Raw genomic sequence first — 21364 nt, forward strand, 5'->3', positions numbered from 1 at the left:
AGTTCCTTTGTTAGCAAGGCAAATTCACGTGTCACTCTGTCTACATCCGGGAAATGAGAAGGCACAGTTCTGCAGCAGGTCAGATCATGCTAGGTTTGTGCAGGTGGCCACTGTGGAAAATGCAAACTGAGATCCCTTGTGGCAAAGAAACTTTGAGGGAAATCCCTTCAGTGCATGTCCTGCCCAGGAATAGTGAAAACAAGCACTGGCAATGCCAACAGTTTGGGCTTATGTGTAGGCACGGGAAAGGCACTTGCCAGGCACTGCCAACGTGGTGTTAGCTGGCCATTGGTGGTAGCAGGTGCCAAATGGAGTAAGTACCTGGGCATCTAATTGCAGTGCCTGGAAAAATGCCTCATACTTATTCACAAGAAAAACTGTTGGCATTGGCAATGCTTGCTTTTAACAGGACTTCAGTAAAGGACACGCATAGTTCTTTTAAATTGAGTGGCTGAAGGCAGCCCTGGATAAGACATTTTTATTACACCAGTAGCAGGTTTATGTCTCCAAGTAAGTCATTAACTCTCAGAAGACTGCTTTAAAAAAACACCAGCAGGCATTTCAAGTGCAATGTTTATGGTAAGGCTTGATTAAAGCAAGGTCCCATGAGGAGGTGTTTTGGGCGGGGAGGCAAGAACTGGGTGGGCAAATAATCAGACAACACCTCCGAGCAGGGTGCCACTACTCATTTGGCATTTTGCCCTACTTGTAATCTAATGCAATGGGTGTTCGCTTATAGGTGTCACGAGCAACACCTAATTGCCCAAACTAAAAGGAAGGGGCGGAAGAACCGCCCCAGCAGCAATGAAAGGGTAGCAAACGCCCAGCCCTCGTTTTCCACTCGCAGGTGCAAGGGTGGACTGGGAACCAAAAGAGGCCCTGGAAATAATTTTCAAAATGGCCCCAATATTACACATTTTCAGCAAGCCCAACCCATTCCTATTACAAAATGTGGAAATAAAATATGTTACCACACAAAATAGGCCCAGGGTGCAGAGGCCTACCAGGAAATCCCCAGAGTTCTCCATAGGCCAGTCGACCTGTGCGCAGGTGTCATGTTACGCACCAAACATGTCTATGCTTGTCAAGCATGCTGATCACCTGCAGTTGGGGGATTACGCTGGACATCCGCCCAGCCCCAGGTACCATCAGGTACCATCAAACCGTTTTTCATTGGCCACTGCAGCAGCTGGGGGCCCTGTCCCATCTCTCCCTTCTCTCAGTCCCCCGATTTGCTACCTTCCCTTTGTGCATGTCAGGGTTTTTCAAAATTAATTCTCACCCCAACTGGATGACATTTAAGTAGCTATCTCATGCCCATTCAACACATCTGGGGTTTGTTGTTATGCCTCTGGCGTGGCCTGGAGGTGAACCTCAAGCAACAGTTTGAGTCCCAACCATGTACAGGTTCTTATCAGGGAAACCCCTTCCAGGCTCTAGACCAGCACCACAGCAAGGGTGACACCCACCAAATGCGAGGACCAACGCACACACGGCAATCCCGTGCTGAGGCCCCTCAAATTCATTCATGTGGCAGTTGGAAAGAAAGGTTGCATAAGATGTACTTTAAACAACTAGTCTCACTGTAAAGCAGATCAACGCATTAGGGTCATTCCCTTTCTGCTCAAATTGCCTAGGAAACTTTAAAGAGCCTGGTGTTGTGAATGGATGCTTCTGTTGGCAGGAAGGAGTCTGAGGCTGCAGCTTGTAACTATAGGGACTGTATTCGTTGTCACAGAGTACACCATGTTAGATGGAGCCAGGGCACACGTCCTTAAAAAGAGGGGGGGGGGAGATCATTAAGATACCAAATGAGACGTGACGCCACTCGAAATTCGCATATCGGTGAAATGTACACATTTCATTTAATTGGCTTTGCATAACCAAACAAAGTGCACAGGGCGAGTGGGCATTTGCCTTTAAGAAAACCAACACACAACAACATAACCCACAAGAGAATATTTCCTTCTCATAGTGTTGGGAAATGATACAAGATGTGCATGCTTAAAACCCAAGAATCGATGGCCAAGTTTTCCCTGGGGCGTATAGTTCCAATAGGAGACCCTTCACCTTGACTCGTTCTTACTCCTTCATTAAGTCCTATGCCGTAGTGGTGAAGTGTGGTGGACGTCGTTCGAACCAGTAAACTCTTTTGAAAACACACAGTGCTCTGTATCCCGTTTTGCACAGAGCCTTTACACTACCCACGGGGGACGGTGCCATTGTGATGAATCCTGCAGAGTTCTCACAAAGAATCTGTCTAAAGTCTTCTCCCTGGTCGCCAGGCAAAGGCAGACGCTTTCTGATCCTGACCTTTGGGGTGGTGTTCTGCAAGAGGATCACCTGGGAGGAGACCGGGCCGAGGGGAAGAGCAGGACTCCGTTGGTTAAGACGCAGTATTTGACTTCCACTACGGAAGAAATATCAGCAATGACAAAGTATGTAATGGCACATTGTCAGATAGATCTTTTAGACCCCCCAAGTTGAATATCTTAATGTGGGTGCAAATATTCCTCAACCATTATTATGAATTAGGAAGAATGAAAACCCTTTTAAAAACCATAGGGATGAATAGAGCTGGAAGCTCCCCTGACTCAAAAGGCACAGTGAAAAGGAGTCTGTGAATAATATCAACTTAAACTCTGAAGATCTTTATTTCTCTTTAAAACAAAATCTTGTGATTGATCCTTATGATATTTTTGAAAACATTATTGGAAACAGAAATGATCAACAATCAAGTGAGAAAAACAGATTTTGCATTATGAACAACATGTCCCATAATCCCCAAGGGACTGGGACGAAGAAGAGGGATACAGAGGAACAAAACTGCAAAGTGCAGCTTGTTAAAGGACATGGCCTATGCCTGAGGGAGACTGGGAGACTTAAAAGGACCCCTCTCCTGCAGGCCATGACAGAGAAGAAGCAGAGCAGTAGTCGTAGGTGGAGGAGTTGTGAACTTTCCACATTTCAGCAAAAGCAGAAACTGGAGGAGAGAGAAGATGCCGTGACCATTATCGAGTGTCGAGTGATAGCCAGTCCAGAGAGTATCTTCACCTTCAGAAGCCTTAATTGCAGAGGATGTGCACTGGGAAGCTAAAGTTTGAGAAGTTTCCCCCATAAGCAGGCGAGCACCAGAGTGCCTTGACAGCAGAAGAAGATCTGTGTGTGAGTGGCGGGGGCAGCGGCAGACTGGAAGCAGGAGATTGCCCACGAGGAGCAGCTGAGACAGAGGATCGAGGAGCAGCGAGGTAAACAGATGTGCATGCCATACCCAATGCGTTCACCAAGCTGTTGTGTCACTGGAGCGCCCCATGACTGCTCGCGTGCTCAGAACAGGTACTTTAACACCAGAGAGCAAACACATAGAGAGAAAAACACGAAAATAGGCAGTTTTGAATACCAAACTGACAGAAAGCAGATAGAAAACATTATTTTGTAAAACAAACTGACTGTGACTTTAAGCATGCAAGTTCATTTAAAAGACAGCAACACGATGGGGCAATGATTCCAGAACCCAATACAAACTACCATTACCCAAGCCAACAAGAATTTAAAACAAGGCAATTTAAAACTATCAAACATTGCCAAAGTCAAGAGGAGGTAAATGAGAGTCATAAAGTTTGTGAAGCTGAATGTCCATGCTTGAAAGAGTGCATAGAAGAAGATGGTGTAAACCCAAATTGCCAAAGCCAAGAAAGAGTCAGAGTAAAGATCATATTGTTGTCAGTATTTGGTTAACGAAGAAGTGGGTAGACAAAAGTGCCAAGAAGGCTGCCCTTCTGGTAACGGATATTCCGAAGGAGTAGAACATAACTTGCAGAGGTTTTGGTAATCACAAAAGTGTACTGAAGAGCACTAATGTGAATCTGGTCTTTCCTGAAGAAATGCTTAATACTCGATGTTGTGAAGCAGGAGACATTGCGATCTTGTAAGCTGATCTTAACCACAGAAGCACTTGTTGTTCATCATTTCCTGACCTGGCAGGAGAGAACACCAGGTCAGAGGTTGTGGTAACATTTTATTCTGTTGGGGCCCAGAGAGGATAACCGAACAGAGAACTTTGAAGTAGGCCTGGCATGGAAGTAAACCAGGTGGAAGTTGAAGTGCTGTGGAGTGGTGTAAACACATTATCCTGACCAACTTTCATTTCTGAAGCTAGTGTGTAAACTGCTGCAGAAGTCTTTAACATCTTCAGTAAAAATATGCTGTTGCAGAATCATCCTGACAAAGGCAATTTATGTTAATTCCTATGGACTAAGGAAGTGTTCTTGGTTTAAGCGAAGGAGGGTTTTTAAGTTCTTAATATCACAAGTGCATGAGAAATAACTTTTGTTGAACAATTCTGAAGTGTTGGAACTTTTGTAGTCATGTTGGAATCACAAAGGCCTGCATTGGAACTTTGTTAGAAGACAGGTTTTCCTTGTTCTTTTGGAACTGTTGAACATAATCCTGCTTGAATCTGGAGAAGGGGAATTCACCCAGATTATAAGGAGAGGCAGTTATCTTACTGTGAACTTATATTTGTTGATTTTGAACTGCCATATATTGCCTTGTTGAGTTATTGTATGTATATGTGTGAGGGACAGAAACAGGGATGTCATTTGGGGGTCACCAGAGGTCACAACTGTGACCTCTGAGGTCTCCCTTGCAACCTCTAGAAAAAAAAAGATAAAAAAAGAAAAAAAACGTTTTTTTTTTGTAATGTAAGCTCATGGGCTGTGGCCAGCACCATGTGCCTCTTTAGTTCTTTCTTGTTAAAGCCCCTTAAAGTCTAGCACTTTCAGCACTGACCCTAAATACGAAAGATTAGGAATACCAAATAATGTGTCTTTATGGAATTCTATACAATAATTGCTAGACTCATTAAAGGTTTATTTCAGGCACACTTCAGGGGGTGAGTCACTGATTTAGTCTGTTCTTAAACGCCTCAACTCAGCCTTTCATCCTTATGAGGTTGATAAATGAGTACCAACACAGGTTGAGTGATATTGGGTGTATATTTTTTCTATATAAAGCGCTTAAGCGTAAGTGCTATATAATGACAAATCATTATCATTTGGTCGTGGACGTCTGCTTGCATTCACAGTAATTTGGTAATATGGGCCTATATACACTGATCTTAACGATACATATGGCGATCCATTCTTGTATGAAATGTATATCACATTATAGCGATATCGTAACCATATTTTTTGTAGTGTACAATGTTATGTGATAGCACTTCCTGTTTTGTCAATGGGTGAAAGGTTGCATTACATCGCATCCCACGATGTCACTTTAGGGTGGGGTCAAATGACATCACTTCCTGTGATGTCACCAGGGGGTCAAGAGTCATGTGATGTCACTTCCACTACCCCTGGCATTTTGGTGAAATGACGTCCCTGGACAGAAACCTTTTGTTAGAGTGTTTCCTTTAGTTTATTTTAGGCAGGAAAATCATTTTCAGGGAAGGGATAGTGAAGCGTTTAACAACCTTTTGAGTTCATAAAATAGCATCTTTTGAAAAACCTTCACAACATTGTCCGCCTCACATTTTTGACCCCTCAAATCACCCTCTGAAAAAAGTGGACATGTACGCTTGACCTGAGCTCTGTGCAGAGCAGAAGTAGACAGGCAGGAGGCAAATAGGCCAGGCTTCCATCACCCAAGGGTGCAGGAAATGACCAGCTTAACTGACAAGGATATAACACAGTGACCAAACACTGACCAAGACTTCACTGCATCCCACGAGTGCATCAACCGCTCAGGGCTCCGGTCACCCCGGGGATAAAAATAAAACAAAATGTAGCATAGACTGAGGAAAAAGTATCCACACCATGACATGGGTTTTGCACCTTAAATCCATCTTGCCACTAACATCTTTTTATTTAATTGATAAAAGACAATGTAACACAGCATTGGTATTCACTAACTTTCCTACAGTTAAGTGGTGTTACCAAACTGCATGTCCAAAGTTTTTAATATTAGTCTCGGGAGGATAGCTCAGGGGCAGCGTGCTCGCCTTGGAAGCAAGATAACACGGAGCAACACAGGTTCGCTCCCCGGGTCCGCTCTTAGAAACCTCTGGGTATTAAGTGTGTTATAAATAACATATATCTTATAAAATATGCCACATCAAACACATTATAGATCAAGCAATTCTGGTTTAACAGTTTGCCACCAATGAAACATTCTCCAGGTTTCAGGGCACAGAGAAAATGATTCAAAGGCCCATTATTGGGGCTGGTCGGGGGGCATGGATTACATGACTGTAGTAGAACACTGGGGTCCCTGTTTCCAGGGCTGCTCCATATCATGCTGCACTGGGTGGAGTGAGGTAGTCCCAGTCACCAATCATGTGCCATATAAAAAGCAATCCCAACTCTAGGGATGTATTCCTTCTAGGCACGCGTTACTTCCCTAAAAAGGATGCTTTCATCCTAAAAGAAGATGGACCAGCGAGGGGCTACTCCCCATCATTGCGTGTCCAGTCTGGAAGACCAGGCAGCCTCTCTGTCAGTCAGAGTGCCATATTATGGACTATAACCCTGCTAACTAGCCAAGGATCAACAGCAGGCAAAACTTCCAAGTGCCACATTGATCTAAGCTGTGTGAGACAAGGACTTGTAGGAGCACTCCCTTTGCACTGGCATTAGTGCCAGGCATACGCAAGATCATTGCAAGTCACAAGCTAGCGCCAAGAGGTGCTTCATTCTGCAGTACGTGCAATTTAAATCAGCTCACTCACACTCACTCGTACTCACTCCGAAAGAAATGCACACAGATGACTGTCCTTTTTCATCTAAATTCCCAGAAAAACGAAGGTTCCTCTGCTTGCGGGCAAGTTCTGTGTGTCTTTCACAGACCCCTAGTGCATCCGTGCCTTGTTCCATCGTGGCTTCTGGATGTGCCCCACAGAAGCTGAGCGATGTGTACTTGGTTCCCTGGGTTCTATGTGATCTGCTCGAACAAATCTCATTGAATTTCTTTTTTTAACTGGTTGATTTTGCCACAAATATATGCAGAGGGAGGCCCCCTCTGCCCCTCTAACCCCACCTACATTTGTTATTTGCCTCAACCCACCCCAGCAGATATATCTGGGGCAGAATCAGATTAAACCACTCCAATGAGCTCTACTTTGAGGAAATCTCCTGCATCAAACATTCCCTGTCTCAGTTTACTGCAATGCACTGTTCAACGCTGCAGTATTTTCATTTATTTATTTATTATGTATTGGTAGGCACTTATACAGTAAGTCAATTCTGTTTCAAAGTGCTCAAAGGGCAGCAGGGAGGGAACATGGGATTGAAAAACAATGAATACAGTGGAAGATAAAGACTAGCCTACTATGCCTTGTGGTGAGTATTCAGAATGTGCAAGCGCCGCGAGAAGAGGGGAAGTGGGGGTAAGTGCTGGAATGTCCATGCTCGTGGGTGAGCAGCAGATGAAGTGCATAATAAGGCAAGTGCTGTGCGGCCTGAAGCCGCCTTGGGTAGAAAGTGCAAGCCTACATGATTGAGGCTGGTGGGTGCCGAGGCAAGTGCTGAGAAGTTGACAGAGTCTGTGGTGATTGGGTAAGGGAGGCCAGGTCCCCGAGGGGTACATACGTGCACTGGCCACCAATCACAGAGACTGTGAGATTAGCAGAGGAGGAATGAAAGGAAGGAGAGGTGAACAGGAACGTCTTGAGGAGCTTCCAGAATTTGAGGAGGTCCTGCTCAAGACGGAGAGGGAGGGGGAGGCTGTTCCATAAGAGGGAGACAGCTGAAGATAATGATCGGCCTCCTGCCCTCTGTTTAGCGAAACGCTTTACACACAGAGAGTTGGTGCCAGAGGACTGCAGAGGTCCAGAGGGAGAGTATTTAGTAAGAGAGAGTTGCAGATAGCATGGTCTCCAGCCCCAGACAGCCTTGTGGATGATGCAGAGGGATTTGAATTGAATCTGTTCCGCTAGTGAAGAGTGTTTAGGGCAGAATATATGTGGTCCCTGGGCTTAAGGCCAAGGATAAGTCTCGCTGACCTATTCTGGATTAGCTGGAGGGGTTGTAAAGTGGAAGAAGGTAGATTCAGGAGAAGGCTATTGCAGTAGTGAAGCATAGAGAGAACTATGGCTCGGGAACATTGAGCTTCTGGGGGAAAGTGAGAAAATGGGGAATTCCTTTGAGAAGGAAGAGTTGAAAGTGGGACTTCTTGGCAATGTCCTGACTGTGAGGGAGGAAGGAGAGAGAGGAGTCAAAGATGACTGAAAGGTTTCTGGCTTCTGAAGAAGGAGCAGGGGGCGAGCCTATAGAGGATGGCCAGAGTGTGGGGAATAAAGAGGGAGCAGGGGTCCCAACGGGAATGATCGCTGTCTTGCTGGCAATGAAGCAGAGATTGTTGGAAGTGCACCAGGGCTGGATGGCAGATAGGCAGTCAGGTAATGATGGAGGATGCAAGAGAGGGACACCACAGGTGGAGAAGGAAGTAGGTGAGGAAAAGGTGCCCAGAATGAGCCGTTTTATGAAGATGGAATGGTTGACCGTATCGAAAGCAGAGGAGAGATCCAGTAGGATGAGGACAGCTGTAGAGTTGGAGTCCAGAGATGCGAGCAGTTCTTCACAGGTGTTCAGAAGAGCAGTTTCCATGCCTTTGGGTGCTTGAAATCCAGATTGATGGTCATGGAGACCACCAACAAGTTCAGTGTGTGAGGTAAATTGTGGAAAGGCCAGCTTCTCCTGCAGTTTCCCAAGGAAGGAGGTGAAAGAAATAGGGTGGTAGCTGGCTGGACAGGTCTGCTGAAGGTTTTTTCAGGACGGGTGCACAGGGATGTGCTTGAGGGAGAATGGGAAAGATCGAGTGGCAAAATAGTGGTTGCAGAGATCAGCGAGTGCAGGGACGAGAGAGCCAATGTTGTCCTTGATGGTTCTGGAGGAGCAAGGGGAAACCTATTTGGAAGAGACCTTCATAGAGTGGACAACTCTGGTGACTTCTTCAGGTGTGACAGGGGAGAAGGAGGAGATAGAGAAAGAAGGAAGATGAGAAGGCATGGGAGGCAAGGGAGTGAGGGAGGGTTGGGTGGGAGGGTAGCAAGGGTGCTCAGGCTGTACAGAGTTTAAGTGGTGAATTGTGTGATCAGTGTGTTGTAGTGGGCTGGGACGGGAGAGGGGAGGATGAGACTGTGGAAGTGTTGGCTAGTTCCGTGCAGATTTTAAAGAGTTCAGCCATGTTGTTGTATGCACCCAATACCCGTACCTGGATGTGGGCCCTTTTCTTGGCATGGATGGAGAGTCTGCATTGCCTTCGGAGTAGGACGTAGGCCAGTTTGTGAAAGGGTGATCCTGAGGTTTGCCACTTCAGGTCCACAGCTCAGCATCTGCGTTTCAGAGCTGCAAGTTCAGAGTCGTACCAGGTGTTAAGTTTGGAGGAGGGTTTCAGGCGGATCCTCATGACTGGGGCAAGAATTTCAAGGGTGTTGGTAATGGCCACGTGGAGGTCGCTGAGAGCAGAGTTGGTGGTAGAGTCTGGAGGTGGGGAGAGCGGGAGAATGAAGGTGGATGCAAAGGCAGCAGCTGACACTTGTTTCATTGGACAGATGTTCATGAATGAGGTTGGCAGGGCTTTTGAAGGGGTGGTCAAAGGGCCGAGGGGACCCAGGTGCGAGGAGAGGAGAGAATGGTCTGGTCAAGAGAGTGGGATAACCAGGGGGGGTGGCGTCAGCATGGATGAGGTGCGTCCAGCCGAGTGGATTGGGCCAGAAGGGAGAATGGAGAGGGATAGTGATGTACAAAGTTCAAGGAAGAGAGTGGGTGCTGTAACAGGGGAGACCAGTTGGATGTTAAAATCGCCCATGAGGAGGTGATTAGAGGTGGTTGAGAGCAGGCAGCAACAGAAATCAGCCCATTCAGAGAGGAATAGGGTGGTAGTGGCAGGAGGCCTGTAGATGGTAGCAATGGTCAGAGAGGAGGAGGAGGGAGAGATGTCCAGCATGCAGACCAGGCTCTCAAAGGAAGAGGAGAGTGGGGTGAGTATGACAGAAGAAGGAACCCACTCTGGGAAGATTAAGGCAACCTCACCGTCAGTATCTTTCACTGAGTGCTCATGCTTCCTCAAATATGGCCTTTAGACATAAACTTTCTCTACATTCAGATTTGGGCCTCCTTCTTTCTAAATCTCTTTTTTTCTGCTCCACATGTTTGGGGACATACAGCCTCTTTCTGATGCAGACAGAGAATGGCACAGAATGTAATGTATTTGTGAACAGAAACAGTCCGCAAGTAAATAGCGATTTTCGTCCCTTTTCCTTGTAGTTTGTGCATTGAGTCTGGAGATGCAGCTTTAAGTCTGTTCTGCCCCCAAAAGATGCGCTGTGCAGAAAATAGGACTGCATCTCTCCGTGCATAGCGCTTTCATGCTGGAGGAGATGTTGGAGTCCCTATGCATCCTAAATTTGTCCGTAGGGATTAATTGCTAAGTGCATTGGCAACGATGCGTGTGCATTGGCAGACGACATTACCAACTGTTTGGTAGAATGGTGATAACAAGTTCTGGTAAACAAAGGACCACGTGGATTCCTGTTCCTTTTTACAACAATTTCGCAAAACAATCAACATTGAATGAAGGGATATGCAAGCGTGTGGAGCTCTAGTCCCTTACGTGCAATATAGCCCCCTTTGAATATCAACCCCACAGTTTATCAGGATTTGGCATAGTGTTCAAAATATTTGCAAAACAGAAGGTTGATGGTTGGAAAGTTTTGAATTACTCATAACCTCTGGCATTGCTCTGGGCAACTCACCAGACCATTGCTTTCCAAGCTGCCATGCTTTTGCAGAGGTGAAAAGACCACATGCATGTTAAGCTTGGTCAGACCCCAAAACGGACAGTCTGGGCTGAACTGATTGGGCCCTTCCCTTCTGGACGAGACCACAAGCAACCGCAGACATGTTTCAGTCTCACTGGTCATCATCAGGGAGGTGTATCTTGGGTCTCTAGACACAGCAGGCTTGGGACTGACATCAGGACATGCACGTCACATGTAAGGTAACATTTGCCAAACAAAAGGTTGATGGGTGGAAAGTTTTGAATTAATCATAACCACTGATAGTGCTCTGGGCGATCGAAAGGAAAAAGACCATATTCAGTTCTGTAGTGCGCATCATGCACTGCTCTGGTCGGGTACTATCTCCATGACAACAGAGCGAGTGTCATTCAGGTGCGTCGAGGTCTTTCTCACTATTCTCGCAGATGCTGAGTCTGATGCCTCTTGAAGGAGAGATGTTCAGCTGTTTTGCTTCCCTGAGGGCGGGTCCCTTACTTTAAGCGCCTGAAGCCGTGTTCGCCTTTTCCAAGTCCCTTCCTTTCAGGTGTGCTCTGTTTTTCTATGTGGGCGTCATGCGCACCATCACATAGTATACTGTGCTCGATCGGGAATGGATACAGCAGCTCCACATAGCACATATACTGGGATAACTACAGAAAGTGTGCTGCTTTGCTAACATAGAGCGACATGTACATGAATAACTCTGATCTGCGGGCTTTCCAGTGTTTCCTGGGTGAGTCATTAGAATTAGCATAACATGTCCCTATTATATGCCTGAGTTCACTATGTGTGTGACCTTTCTGGTGGGGGCCTGCTGTGTTTCGAAATTATTCAGTCAGTGTATCCACTCTCACTGTGATAGAGGTAGGCAGGTGGAACAAATTGACTTGTATGGATCATTATATCAACAAAGCATACGTCATCATCAACAGCATCATCTCATTACAATAACATTGCCATCAAATTCATCAGTGTAATATAGATTCAGAAAAAATAAAAAATAAAAAAAAACGATTCTAAAGTTTAAAGGTAGCCTGCAAAATAGAAAGGGCACAATTTTCGTTTTTGGAGAGGAAGGATAGCCCAGGGGCAACACGTTTGTCTTGCAAGCAAGACAACGCAGTGCCACACAGGTTTGAATCCCGATCCCGCGCTTAGAAACCACAATGGTGGTTAAGCGCTTATACATGAGCAATAAAATAAGTAAATACATTTAGTGAGTATTTTTGGCAATAATTAAAGTTTAAAAGAATAATTTAAATAAAAGAAAATAGGGGTACATTTGTTTTCCCCCCAGGTTTTGTATACACTTTGGAAGTTATATCAAATTTTGAAAAACAGACACAGTTTAAAAAAGGTTCAATAAAGCTAAAGGCCTGGCTAGTATGTCTTTTCAATCTTTTGAGATGGCCCACCTGCTTCAGGCTCCTAAAATGCAAATGTTTTGCCACTAAAAATACCATGAAAGGTAATTTGTTCATTCATTAATGCGAATGATCATTATGTTAATGTTAATGTTAATGTTAAAGGATATGTGTACCGTGCACTATCACCACCGGAGTGGCCCCCTGGGGGATCTGAAAAGGAAAGGGGATGTGGGATGAGTTAGTGGGACCGAGCAGGAAAAGTGCAATAGAGCAGTGATGTGCTGTTGGCAGCTTCAGTTCGGTTAGCACCGTTTGTTGAGCTTAGGCGTGCTTTTCGGTCGGTAGCCATCATGTTCTGATGTGTGATTTGTTTTGTTGTTGCGGTGTAGTGAAGTTTGTATGATTTGATGTGCTTTCGGGTTGTGGTTGTGTTTGGTTAGAGTTTTAATGGTGTATGCAGAGGGGTGAGATTGTTAGTGGGTTGGTTATTGGCCTTGCTATCTGGATCTGATACATGCTAATTTCCAAGTTCTTTCTAGATGTGGCACGTGACAATCTCCTCATTGCAATCTGGATTCGGTACTTGCTAACATTCACAATCCTGTCTAGATGTGAAGTGAGCTAATATTCACAATGGAAGAGCATGTTATTCATCATAGCACTCTGAGTATTGGCACACACCAGGCTGGGCAATGTCAAATGTACCTTTCTGTGATCTGTCAAGTACAGCCTCCATGCTGGAAGGGTATACTGCAGCACATCTCAAGCCCACAGTGGTCGAAGTGTGCAAAAAGAAGTAGTGGAGCCATGTTCCCTGCTGGTTCGCTTCCCACAAAAACCATTGCGCCGCCCCCTCCCAAGCGCACCATACAAACCCCCCGAACAAACACACCTGCTGTGTAAGGGAATGTTCAGTGGAGTGCACTGAAGTGCAAGTTTCAACTTCTTTCTACACTTTTATTTTAAATTGCAGAATGGTTTCTTTTTAAAGTAAAAGTGTAGGAACAGTAAAACTTAAAATATAAAAAGTAGAGGAGCACTGCCCCCCACCGTTCCCGCCCACTTTGACCACTGCAAGCCCATCACACAACCACTTACGGACTCATTTCAGTCCTTCCCTCTAAGTGCTAGAAACTGCCCACACGGGCACACACTCATTTGCAAGAGCATTAAGATGTTGCCCTTTTCTGATCAGCACAATGCTTTGATCATTCTACAAAGATTCTCCCGTGTCCAGTCAAAGGATCGAATGAAAAGGATCGAATGACAAAAGGTTCGAGTCAATAGGACTGAAAACAAAAGGGTTGAATGCCTTTTTTTAAATGTATATATTTTTTTGGGTTTCCGTATAGGAAAAAAAGTGTTTTTTACACCAAAAACGGGGGCTTTAGGGGGGACCCCCCACAAAAAAGAAATTAAAAAAAGATTCAACCTTTTTGTTTTCGGACCTTTTGATTCGACCCTATTGCATTTCGATCCTTTTGATTCGATCCTTTGACCTATAACCAGATTCTCCAGGCATTCATAACATCACAATCTTCATTCCTACTGATCATTTCCTTTCTTCCCTGCAGAAATCTTTCACCTGCCCTTTTCTTTTCTCTTTCAGAATAAGTTCTGGATGCCCCTGATGGCCGGCCCAATACGCTACTCAAGGCCAGGTGATGTTAGACCATTAGCGTGGTGACTTCTGCAGTATAAAAACTCTTAACATGGCATAAAATAGCAAATAATAGTCAGTGAAACTATTATCCAAGTTCCTGCCTCTGCCGTGTGATCTCTCGAGCTATAGGCATATTAAGACGGGATCAGATGGCACACCATACAGGACAAACAGAGGGCAAGAGATGGGAGGGAGGAAAGGGGGAACGCGCCACATCTTGTCAGTAGAGGTTAGCAAGAGCGCTATGGAGTCTGGAAGCTTGAGTGCATACTGCATGCCCAGTACGCAGCCAGCCTGCGCTGAATGGGCCGACCACAAACATGGCTGCATAATACATCACCAGCTTTGGTTTTGCTCTTCAGGAACTGTTCCCTGCCTCAGGCTCCTGAATTTACTACAGCTGCCAAACACTTCCAAGCCTCTGGGTCCCAACCCCAGTTCAGAAGAAATTCCAATGCCTTTGCGGGTCGGATTTCCCATCAATATTTGGGTGGGCATCATGCCAAGGCCTTATCAAGGACAAACATAATTACAGACCCGACCGCTGCAAGTCGACTCGGCAATGTGCTCTCGTCCTATAGCAGCAAATAAACTACACAATCAAACCACATTGCGAGGCTTCTCTGCTCAGTCCAGACCTCAGTCTTTACATGCTGAGAATATTGACTTGTATGCACATAGTTGACGTTGACGGTCAATGTACAGTATTTATATATTTATATATTTATATAGCGCTGAAAACCCACAGGCATCAGAGTGCTGACAAATATGACGTACAACATAAAACATAAACTAGAACCACAGGGAAAAAAAACAGCATAATGCTTTTACCATTCATTTTTACACAGAATATTGGAAGCAGTAGAATTCATTCGGAACTATTTCACTACAAGTTTCAAGTTCGAGGAACCTTTAGGTCAGTAATTGCAGTTACTCACGTAAAGAGGAAAGTTTCTTGCTCAGCATCCCACTAATTCACAATCCATATTGTCCTGGTTACACCATTCATCTATCTGAAGCCTTCGAACCAGTTTCACATCTGAGCATCTAACTACTCCAGGTCCAGTTCTTTGACGAAGCCAGGCCACAAATGTGTTCCTTACTGCGTCTATTTGCTCCTTCCCACTGGGTTTCTCTAAATTCGCAATGACGAAGTTCCTTCCATCCATAACAAAATCGCATAGTGACTTATCCTTGGGTACTGGCATTTGTGATTTCCTAACTCTGAGGTTTTTGGGAATGACGGACAATGTACGGCTTGTCACAGATTGCTCAGAGTCCATGAGGCCTGGTTTCGACTTCTCCACCTCCACCAAGGATGTGAGTTTCTCATTACTTTCTGAAGAGGGAACACAAGCCCCTGCTTTTGAAAGAGGGCCATGAGAAATGCTGACATCATTTGATATTAACTCAGAGGTTAGCGAAGTACGGTCCCTTTCCTTCAAGAAAGGCACTGACTGGTCACCAGTTTTTGTGGGATCTGGGGATTGGTACATCTCTAGGGAAACGCCTGACTTCCTTTGACATGCATTGTCCACCCTAATGAGATGATAATTACCTGCACAATTGTCACGAGAGTCTGTCCAGGAACAAACATCATCAAAGCTGTTACACCGATTCAAATCTTTTATTATATTGGCTTTTACCAACATCCACTGCCCTGGAGTGGTCTGCATCAGGGAGACTTCATCCAGAACCGGCCAAACCAATGCTGCCAAAGGAGTTTCAGACACAGGGTTAACTTCAATACCCACGGAAGCCGAGAAGGGAGTGATGGATGCAGAGGAAGCGCAGGTATCTTCCACCACAGACAATGGTTTCCCAGTAACCGTACCCTTCTCTGTTATCGAGTTAACCATGATCAATTCCTTACTTCCCTCATTCAGAGTTTTAGAAACCCCTGTATCAGGGAACAACTCTGCACTCTCAGTACACAACCTTTGCTGCTATCTTTGTCTCCTACTTTGACTGTGGGCCCCTGAGAGGCCCAGGGGGTTGCTCAGGGTGTAGCCATGGAAATGTCCCTCAGCCGTGCCCCTTTTAATACTGGAGAAGTCATTGTAGGAAGAGTGATTAACCCAGAGTCTGCCTTGGGGGACTCACAACGCATGTGTCACTTATCAGACTTCTCCCAGGTTTTTTCGGCATGGCTTTCTTAAATATTTTTGGTATTTTTCCCTTCCCCCAGGCATCTAGTAACACCAGGGAGAACACTCGAAAAAACAAAGAGAGAAAAGAGGGGTAAACAGATGAGAAGGACACTCTGGGCCTCATCACGAGTTGGGCAGTAGCCCTTAAATGCGGCAGTAATGCTTTTACTGCCGCATTTAAGGGTCTGCCCAATCACGACTCAGGCAGCATTTACCCCCAGCTCTAAGCTGGGGGTAAATGCGCCAATTTAACGACCATTTTCGGCACAATTAGTGCAGCGCTATTAGTGCGCACTAATTGCGCCAAAAATGCCCCATTGGGTCCAATGGACCCAGTGGGGAATGGGGAATACCCATTACCGCCCAACCCTTGGTCAGGCGCTAAGAGCCCTGGACTGGTTGGTGGCAACGCTATTAGCCCAGGCGGTATCCCGGAGGTAATACTGCTGGGATACCACCCAACTCATGATGAGGCCCTCAGTATCTTAGATAATCACAACAGAAAAGCATTGGAGAAGCAGTGCAGTAGTCGGCAGTAGTCAGCAAGCCTGTGGTTGATTCTCCAACCGGGCTGCAAAAGAGTCCAGGTGGACGATGGAAAATGCAGAAAGCAATGGGCACAGAACACACTGTGTCCTCCAACACAACCATGACCTGGCCGTGATTAGACTGCTGCAATAACCGCTGTGCCTCTTGACAGATTAGAGGAAAGGACCTACCAGGGGAAACATAATGAAACGTCAAGCTGCACTGCTGCCTAGAGCACCATCCTCCTCTGGCGTTCCGACATACCAAAAATCCAGTATATGCATAGTACTCTGTACATATGAGCCAATATTCTTGGACCACAAAATGGATGACCATGGCAGTCGAGGAGATGGCTCCAGATCAGGCCTGTCCTTACTTTTTACAATCATTGGTATAAGGTGTGTTAGTCCAATGGGTCCAATGGAAGCAAATTATGAGTGCAACCATCAGCATGCAGGATTTCTTCAACTGAAGACCAGTCTGGAAAGGTGGTGTCCCAGTGGCCTGGAGTAAGCTGGTCAAGGTTCAATCTTAGCCTCTTGGTCTGCTACCGTTCTGATTCCGAGCAAACCTAAAATATTAGGTCTCTTTATTGACGTGCATTTCTGGTCTTTCGCCCATTTTCTGACGACTGTCACATAATCCCCTTTCCACCAACCAGCTGTACCAGTTTTGAGTCGTTGTCTTCGTTTCCGACCAATCGTCTTTTGGATCTGGGCTTGGGTTTTTTACTCTGCTTGAATTTGAAGGAATGTGAACACGTCACACTCAGGTGCATATTGTATGATGCTTATGCTTTCTGTTACAGGTTAAAAAGACTGGATTCCCCATGCTGCAAACTTTGCATGCAAACCATATGCTTTAATAAAATGGACCCCGACCTTCCCCTCTCTTTGGACTTTACTGGTAGCTTATCCTGGCCCATGGTTCTTTCAAATGTGCACTGGGCACAAATGGCCCGAGTAGCCTTGAACACACTAACCTGCGAGCTGTGTAGTGCATTGAATGGACATCTGGCTTTGCCTCTGGTTGGCTATCTATCTTTGCCACTGACTGTCCAACTTCCCTTCCAAGAGAATGGCCAGATGTCTTTTCCCCTAAGTGGCCAGCCGTCTTTGTCACTTCCAACTGACTGGCCACCTATTTGCTTTTCCACCCCCAGCTGTCCAGATTACTTTGGTACTAACTGAGCTGCTCATTTCTGGTAATCTTCCAGGCACTTTAAAACGCAATAGAAGACATTTTTTTCCACAAACAAATTCCACACAAATTACTCATGTAATCTCACCGGGACTCTTTAGTGAATTTGTTTAGCCACGACGAGGCCTCTTAATCAGGTCCAAACTGAAAGAATAAGAATTCCTTTGCTAAAACTGAAACCCTGATGACTAACAGGGTTGGTGAAGGGAGCGGGAGGAAGGGAAGCGGAAGTGAAGGCCTTTGGATGGATGGGTCGCTTTTATGGATAATGGTTGACTATTCCAGAATAGTCTTGGAACAGCACTTGGCCCGCCATGGGCTAACTTATTTGAAAACTGAATAAAGAGAAAGTTACAAGGAAACATTAAAAGTTCTAAGGTCGTGAACAGTGCCACTGCACCACGTGACTCCACTGAGGTAATGACCAACACGGCATCAGAAAAAGGGTAATGGTCAGGCACTGCGTCTGGATCAAGACGCTTTCAATGAATGTTTTAAAATGACCAGAAATAAAAGCTATCCATTAAAGAATCCAAAAGAACTGGTTTTGTTTCCGGTTCAAGGGGTTTCTTTTTTATCTTCAATGAATATTGTAAAAAACACAGTCAATGGTCGGGCTTTCACTATGAAGGCCCCAACTGGTGCAACACAATCTTGCGAACCATGCGAGTTCGACCCTCACTCAGAGCTTTACAGTGACCGGGAAGGCAATGTGTTTGCCTATATTCCTTCCCTTCAGGGTTGCCTGGCTCTCCCTCTAAGGGACCTGCAGAAGAGCAGTTTCACCTTCATTTTCAGGGTCTGTTATACGGGCTGCTTGCTACCTTCTCATAGTCCAGTACCAGGACAAGCCAGGGATCTTGCTTCCACGATACAATGCCAGTATGCCACGTGAACAGGACCAGCCAATGGCTCTTCATTTCCTGCAAAGCAGAGAGTGGACTTGCCAGACCAAATAGAAATGAACCACTGGCTATTTTGATTTCGAGGCACATATGGCCCACCAATTGGCGAAGTCCAGGAGGCCCTGAAGGCCAGCAAAAGACCCTTCCCAAGCAGATTCGACTCCTGGGGGTGGTTTAAAGGGGATAACGTAGATCCCTCCCACACTCCCTCCAATCCCGCCAGACGATAGGGAAGGCCTTTTTGCCACCCTTAGAGTGCACAGTGATCCGTCCTGTTGCTGGCAAGGGAGCCCCATTTTTGGTTTTAGTGTACAGGGCCTGGGAGGGGGACCCCCGGGAGATCCAGAGGCATGATATGGCCAGGGACGACCCAAAGACCATAAAACCCTTCGAGTTCCATGGCTAGAGCAAACCCAAGAAGATTAGGAATACATCACCCACTATCCCCTCCTTTTTATAAACCAAAACATAAAACAGATCTGGAATTTCCATAATCGGATTGGGAAAGGTAAATGACCCAGGGTATATAAAAAAATCAGGGGATTCATCGTTCCTCATCAGGGATTTCTGGGAAAAGTGACCCATTCAACCTTCCCTACAACCTCAGCAGCCTGCATAGGGAAAAATATGTGTCCCCGCCATTGTGCCCACCAGAACCCAACAATGAGATACCTCCTCTCTGCCGTCCAGCAGCAGAGCTTTCCCCTTCAAAACACTTACTTTCCTTAGGAATGTGAGCACCAACTCGAAATTCCAAAGTCAGAGGGAAATTAGCAGATCACGGCCATTGCCAAACACCGGTCCAGGCCACGAGAGCTAGAAGAGTGAAGGACTCGAGCAGGGAGGTATTTGGGGAGAGAGAGTTGGAGATGGCGGGGTCCAAAGCTCCAGAAAGCTTTGTGGATAATGCAGAGGACCAGTGGAGAGATTTAGGGCTGGAGAGATGTGGTCCCTGGGCTTGAGGGCAAGGATAAGTCTTGCTGCCCTGTTCTGGATTAGTTGAAGGGGGCGGAGGGAGGAAAGAAGCAGGTTGAGAAAGAGGCTGTTGCAGTAGTCCAGAATGGAGAGGACCAGAGCTCTGGAGACATTGAACTTCTAGGGAAAGGTGAGGAAAGGAAGGATGCCTCTAAGGAGGTGAACCTAAAATAAGCCTTCTTGGCAAGGTCCAAGATGTGAGGGGTAAAGGAGAGAGCACAGTAAAAGTTAGATTTTTGGCCACACTGGAAGGTCAGGGTAGAGGGTCCAAGGAGGACGGCCAGGAGGGAAACAGGGTGCAGGTGTCCCATAGAAGGATCCCACTCTTAGTGGCCTTAAGACAGATATCATTAGCAGCACACCATGCCTAGATAGCATTCAGGCAATCAGGGATTTGAGAGGAGGGAGAGGAGGCAGTAGAGGGAAGTTTGATGGAAAGATGTGTGTCATCAGCATAACACTGGAAATGAGGAGAGAAGGAGGGGATCATGTGGGCAATAGGGGCGAGGTAGGTAAGTATCGAAGAGCCAAGGTGAGAGGATAGACCCCTGGGGAACATTGCAGGTAGAAAGTGAAGTGGTGAAGGGGAAAGGGCCCAGTTCCACCTGAGAACGGCGGTAAGTTAGGAAGGAGGTCAGCCAATCTAGTGCCTGGTCTGTGATGCTGTGGGTATCACAGAGCCGTGTTATGAGGACAGAATGGTTGACTGTGTTAAAAGCAGTGGAGAGATCAAGGAGAATGAAAGCAGCAGGAGAGCTGGAGTCAATATTAGCAAGCAGATGTTCACAGGTTTTCAGGAGAGCCGTTTCCGTGCCTATGGGTGCCGGGAATCCAGATTGATGGTCATGGAGGCAACCAGCGAGATCAGTGTGATGGATCAGTTGGGGGTAGTCCAACTTTTCCAAGAGTTTGCCCAGGAAGGGGTTGGTAGAGATGGGCCGATAGTTAGCCAGGCAGGAAGTGTCAGCAGATGACTTTTTAGGAGAGGGTGCGCAAGGGAGTGCTTGAGAGTTAAAGGGAAAGAGCCATTGGTGAAGGAGTGGTTACAGAGATCAGCTAGAGCCGGGGCGAGAGAGGAGATGGTTTACTTAATAGTTCTGGAAGAACAGGGGAGCACCTGTTTGGATGAGATCTTCATAGAGTGGACAACTTTAGAGACCTCATCAGGTACAATTGGGGAGAAGGAGGAGAGTGTGGGCGAGAGTGAGGGGGCCAAAAGAGGAAGGAGAGCAGGAGGGGAGTGGGGATCCCACATAACCTTTTCTTGCAAAACTCAAAAACATGTAAAACTCAGATTAGAATATTCAATTTCAAGTTTCAATCCCTCTAAGATAATTTAAGGTTTTAAAATGCCTGCTGCAGAGATATGCGCCCACTCTACTATTCAGAATTAGCCATCCCTGGTAGATAGCTCAACTGGTCGATGTGCCTGCTGCAGTGATCTTTGTGTAACATGCAGGGCACAGACCAGGGATGTCATTTGGGGTCACAAGGGGTCGCACCTGTGACCCCTGAGGTCTCCCTTGCTACCCCTGTGGTCTCCCTTGCTACCCCTAAAAACATAAATGTAAAAAAAACTTTTTTTTTTTTAATTGACCCTTCTCTGCTCTGGCCAGTGCTACGTGGCTCTTTGTTTCTGCAGTGGCTGGGTTTGTTTGAGGCCTCTTAAAAAAACAGAGGGTTCCACAAGTGTAACACTTTGAGCAGTGACCCTAAATAATAAAGAAGAGGAGTAACACATCATTTGTCTTTCTGGAATTCTTTACAATAATTGTTAGACTCATTAAAGGAGTGAAAGG

The sequence above is a fragment of the Ambystoma mexicanum genome, chromosome 6p, assembly GCF_040938575.1.
Source record: "Ambystoma mexicanum isolate Mex_15411 chromosome 6p, UKY_AmexF1_1, whole genome shotgun sequence".
In the NCBI taxonomy this organism is placed as follows: Eukaryota; Metazoa; Chordata; class Amphibia; order Caudata; family Ambystomatidae; genus Ambystoma; species Ambystoma mexicanum.